The sequence below is a fragment of the Maniola hyperantus genome, chromosome 12 (assembly GCF_902806685.2).
Source record: "Maniola hyperantus chromosome 12, iAphHyp1.2, whole genome shotgun sequence".
Lineage (NCBI taxonomy): Eukaryota > Metazoa > Arthropoda > Insecta > Lepidoptera > Nymphalidae > Maniola > Maniola hyperantus.
The window spans coordinates 11,851,903-11,857,902 of NC_048547.1; positions in this window are offsets into that span (position 1 = coordinate 11,851,903).

Sequence of the window (6,000 nt, forward strand, 5' to 3'; positions counted from 1 at the left end):
AATGGATTTTCCACAAAGATCGCCCCAAAGTTTTCTTGTCACGAACTTTATGACCTGTCACTTATCATGAAACCTCGTATATAAAACTAGCTTATGCCCGCGACTTCGTCTGCGTGGACTACACGAATTTCAAACCAATATTTTACTCTCTTAAGGGTTGAATTTCCAAAAATGCTTTCATAAGGGGGAAAATCGCAAAACCGTGAATTTAGTGTTGCATCACACAAAAAAAATTAATTGTGGTCGTGAACTAATAATTAGTATTTTCAATTTTCGAAGTAAGATAACTATATCAAGTGGGGCATCATATGAAAGGGCTTTACCTGTGCATTCTAAAACAGATGATTTTTATTTATTTTTATGCATCATAGTTAGTGAATTATCGTGCAAAATGTCGAAAAAATACGACTGCATTACGGAACGCGAGCCTGACTCGCGCTTGGTCGGTTTTTAGTCGTCTTGCGACAAAAAAAGCGTCTGTTATATATCTAATACCTAACATTAAGTTAACTCATTTCAAGTCTGTTTAAGTTTGGTAAATGAAATAACTATCAGTGACGTTTAGGTATATTTACTCAATCTATCGACCTCTCTAGACACTCGTAGACGCCAAGTAATTGGATACACAGATTGTTTAAACAAGATACGGAGCCTTGGATGAGTTGGATGAATTAAAGACTACGGAGCTTACCTTTCCAACTAATTACGACGCAATTAAGTAAGTAATTATACCTACAATCTACATACTTAAATGTACGAGATTGTATTTAAGATAATTATTTACAACAAGTGTTTTTCAAAATCTAAAGTGAGTGAAGCCTATGTCGAAACTGTCGAGATCTGTAGGGAAACAACAGGAAGAGTAGATATCGGTCACGCAAATTGCTAATGCGCGTGGCCGCCATTTTAATGACGTCAGCACTAGACTGAAGTTTCGAGCTGATGGTATATTTTTATTTCGGCTGACGTCAAAATGACGTCATGTTAATGAGACATGGTTCCAGCGCAATAGCAGATTGCGGAACTATAACCGACATAGCTCAACCATGCAATTGAACAACGTCATATCACTACCCATAAATACACAATACACCGACGCCAAAAAATATATTTATAGACTGGAAGAGATTCTCTCCTTCAACACAATTGCCCCCTTCCAATCATCAACGCGCGCGGGCAGGATGTTTAGTGCAACTGCACTAAACATTAGAGCGTGCGAGGCGTCAGAGGCGCGGGGTGCCAGCCGACACCTGTCTTCGCGTCGAAACAAGAAGCCATTCGCGGTGCAGTAGTCTTCGCGTAATCGGGGAACATACATAAAAAATAAAATTAAATAAAAAGATTCCGTCGGATTGGGAACCTGCTACTTTTTGAAGTCGGTTAAAAATAACTAAACAAAGAGTTCCTCGATCAAGTACGATTACACCCGCAATATAGTTAAATGTGGTTAAAGCATAATACCTAGCTAAATTGTAACTTGTGACAATCGAGTTTGTGGAACTTGGAATACCAGGTACCGTTGTTTGAATATTCCCGGGGCCGGCCTGTCCATAAAGGCGAACTAGGCGATAGCCTAGGGCGCTCAAGTTTATATGGGGCGGCATCATTGCGAGGGTACAGAGCACAGGCACAGTATAAGGAGACACTGTAGTCCGACGCCTTTGATCTCGTGGTAAATGTCCCGGCATTACTATAGAAATCCCGGGTCGCTTGTCACCCCTTACCCTACGATTGCTCTGTCTAGACGGCAAACCTCTGAATAACATACCATCCTCGCACTGTGGTACAGGGATATGACAGGCATATTAGGCACGAGTTGACAGGCTAGTGCGAGCCGCTAAGTTGCTTGCTTCTTTCAAGCGTCATAGTATATCCGCCGCCCTAAGTAGCTAAGTTTGTTGAGTTACAGAAAATTTGCGCACCCACTTCGCTTGCGCTAAAATATTCCATGTTCAAAATTCGTTCTCGCACTAGGTCGTATCTAAACATTTATGAGAAATCAAGCTTGCTTGGCTTTACATATTATTCAGTATTTGAAAATGCCAATATAAATCAACGCTAGCGTGCCGCCCTATTGGACAATAGAAAATTTAACTTTCAGGATTGCGTCACCCTAAAAATCTTTAACCTTTGTTTAACTTCCTTGTCTTAAAAGTAAATTATTTGAAATGGTTATGTGGTTGGTTAATATTTTTGTTCCATTTATTTTGCAGAATTTGTGGTGCATGCCATACAGTAGTTTGCCTTGGGTGCCGAATTTGCTTGGGCCGGCCCTGAATATTCCTAACTCGGAACTGTTTCGGGAAACGTTGTTGAGGAACTCAAGTGTAACGAAAACATAAACATAACATTTGTGCTACAAATTCTTTAGCAGGAATACGAATTTCATACAAGTATTCACCAAAAGGGAGCGACATAACTTTGTAGATTAGGTACTAGGAACATTAGAATAGTTGGAAGACCTGTCTAGAAAAGCTTTTCGTTTTTGACAACCTCCCTGGCCCAGTGGTGGAGAGCCGGGTTTCCCAAAAAAGGCAATTTGAGGATTTTATCATTATCATTATCATCATCAGCCCATGGTCGGCTCACTACTAAGGACGGGTCTCCTCTCAGAATAAGAAGTTCCGACGCCAAAGCTTTAATAACCCTAAGAATTTCACTTGAAGATTCAAGGTGATTATAATAATGTTTTTTTTAAGTTTATACTGATTGTTGTCGTTTGAACTTGACATAAATATTAACACTTGGAAGTTAGAAATGATATCAATAAAATATAATAATACTAATAAAATAAAAACACTACAATAAATAATATATGTTTTATTTTAATCCCCATTCGTTGACAGTCATAACAGTTCCTTCAATTTCGGCGCTTGGCTTGACTTCGGCCTAGTTTTGGCCGAAGGCGGTCTTTTTGGTCGGACACTAGGTGCCAGTCTAGGATTTACTTTGTCATGGAATAAAATAATAATCTACACAGCAGTTTGCTCAATAAAGAAAATACCTTACACCCACCCTCGAGATTCTCAACATAAAGCGATAGATAGTGAGGACAAAAACCATTTCTTAACGTGAACACAGTGAGGCAATGAAAGCCCGTTGTCGTTTTTCCGACCCACATTTTTATTCCAAGCTACGGGAAGCCCCTCTTAACTACCATACTTACGTGAAATATGAACAATACCTATTATCCTGCTTTACAAATAAAAGTATTTATAGTGACTAGTGATATTATTTGAATGAAAGGTTTTCTAGTTTTAATTTCCCTTTCTACCGCATTAAAAAAAAATTAAGCTTTAATTTACCTACAATTTTTGGAAAATTTTAATTACTAAACATCTACCTAGTAGATTAAATAGCTATATAAGCAGGCAAAGATATTATCAGATAATTATAAATTTATTTATGCACTAGGCGATGCCCGCGATTTCATCCGCGTGGATTTAGGATTTAAAAATCCCGAGAGAACGCTGCTTTTCCGAAATAAAAAAAAGTTAGAGATGCGCGTCGGAGGGCACCCATCCTTAACCTTTCGGAGCTATGTGTGCAATCATACTATTTATTATTATATGTCTGCTTATCTACTTACAAGTTCTTCATAAAGGTCTCAAAGGTGTGTGAAGTCTGCCAATCCGCACTTAGCCAGCGTGGTAGACTATGGCCTAAGCCCTTCTCATTCTGTGAGTAGTCCCGTGCTCAGTATCAGTGGGCCGGCCATGGGCTAGTGATGATGATGATAAATAATTATAGTAGAGAAATTATCTTCGAGAATATTGTAATAATTCTTAAAAACGTAACTTATATAGGGCAGCCATACATCCCGGTACACCGGGACAAGTCCCGGTCTGAAGTGTTGTGTCCCGGTCAGTAAGTTAGTTGTCCCGGTTTGGCAGTTAGGGCGTTTGTCCACAGCACCGCCACCGTCTACGCGCCGTCAACAAAAAATTTTGCGCTCGCTTCGCTCGCGCTTTTATTTTGCATTGGTTAATGATTGTAGCTTCGTTCACATGGATTAAGTTTTTTAAAAATCACGTTTCCAAGTGAAGACAGACAGACTCCAAACCGGGACAACTAACTTACTGACCGGTACACCGGGACAAGGCCCGGTCTGAAGTGTTGTGTCCCGGTCAGTAAGTTAGTTGTCCCGGTTTGGCAGTTAGGGCGTTTGTCCACAGCACCGCCACCGTCTACGCGCCGTCAACGAAAAATTTCGCGCTTTCTTCGCTCGCGCTTTTATTTTGCATTGGTTAATGATTGTAGCTTCGTTCACATGGATTAAGTTTTTTAAAAATCACGTTTCCAAGTGAAGACAGACAGACTCACACTTTTGAATTTACAGTATCAACTATCATCAGTATAGTATCAGTATGCATAAGGCTGGATGTCCCGGTCATCCTTTCAGCAATTATGGCAGCCCTAAACTTATAGTAGATAGATTCTATCTACCAAGGAAATACGAGGTTTTAACCTTGAACCGTTTTATGTTAACCTATAAAACTGACATCGACATTTTTGTATCGCAGAAACTCATAAACAGAAAGATACGGGCGTAAAGATGGCGATAAAAATACGTGGTACGCTACGAACTATTTGCAAAGTCAAATCTATCGAAAAGCTCAAGAAATGCTCAAGACATTATGAGACTTTCACAGTAAGTGACTGGGCTGGCTACAATGATGATTTAAAATTGCATCAAAAATTAAAATCCACTTAAAAGTTTAAAAACTACTTATAAGCGAAATATAGCTTGTTTGAAATTTTAAAATTTCTCAATGGCATTTCCTAACTAACTAACTACCTAACATAGAGGCTAGAAACTTAGGTTATGCAAAATCTCAAGTTTTAGACATTATGGACCCCGTCCAGGTTATCTCCCTTCCATCTGGACTGCATCGTCACTTACCACGGTGAAAATAACAAATCTTTCATCTCATAAAATGGTGAACGTGAATGAAAAGGGCTGCTATTGCGGCAAAAGTCAACTCAACCGTTTTGTTGGTTATCACTGCAGCGGGGGTCGTAAAAGAGCTCGAATCTATTGGATTCGATTCTTAACTCCTATGGGACGACGCATATATAAACTGGGTTGATGTGACGGCCATTTTATGCGACACCTACGCTTGCTGTCAGACTATTTTTGCTAATAAAACATCAAATACTTATACGTAATTTAAATACACGCAGGTCAAACCATCAGCAACTTAAAGTGGGCCAGGCATTGATTTACCAAAAATCGATAACAGGCAATGATTTTCATAGGAGCGTATACCGCGTATACGTATAGGAGTGGGTGCAAAACAAGTGGTCCAATCTGAAGTTGCAACTTGCAACATGGAGGTTTGTGCAGGTCATAGACTATTAAGGCTGGGCTTTTTAATAATTTCTTTTGTACAATCATCAACATAACAAAAAACCATCGCTGGGTTACTAAGTTGAAAACGGGTCTCCTCTTAGATTGAGAAGGGTTTAATTATATAGTCTAGCTAGCTGATGGCGAATTGTGGATTGGCAGACTTCACACACCTTTGAGAACATTAGGAGAACTCTCAGCAGTGCAAGTTTTGTTGGTATATAAACCTTTGAACCACGTATGTATGAAAAGCGCAGGAAAGCACGGTAGGAAAACTTGTCTTAAATGAATCGACGGAACAAGTTCCTACAACAATCTCATAAAATCTCAGCGAAACACTTGAAGCCATTTCACCGTAAATTGTTTGACAATATAAATTGTATAGAGGAACTGTGTACTTGTTCTCGTAAAGTAGCTCAATTGGCAATATTGAAACAAAGGAGGCAATCGCGAAGAGAGAACTAGAAAGCTAGAAAAGATTGGATTGCACCAATGCACTGATGAATTAATCCAATACAGCCTTTCTATGAGCGTACTAGTTGAGTTGCCCCATATTGATTTTTTTAAATTATAGCCATTAGCCAGTGTTAGGGATAATTTTTAAGAATTCAATTTTTTTTCTGTGATGAAACGACAAATAGGTACACGTT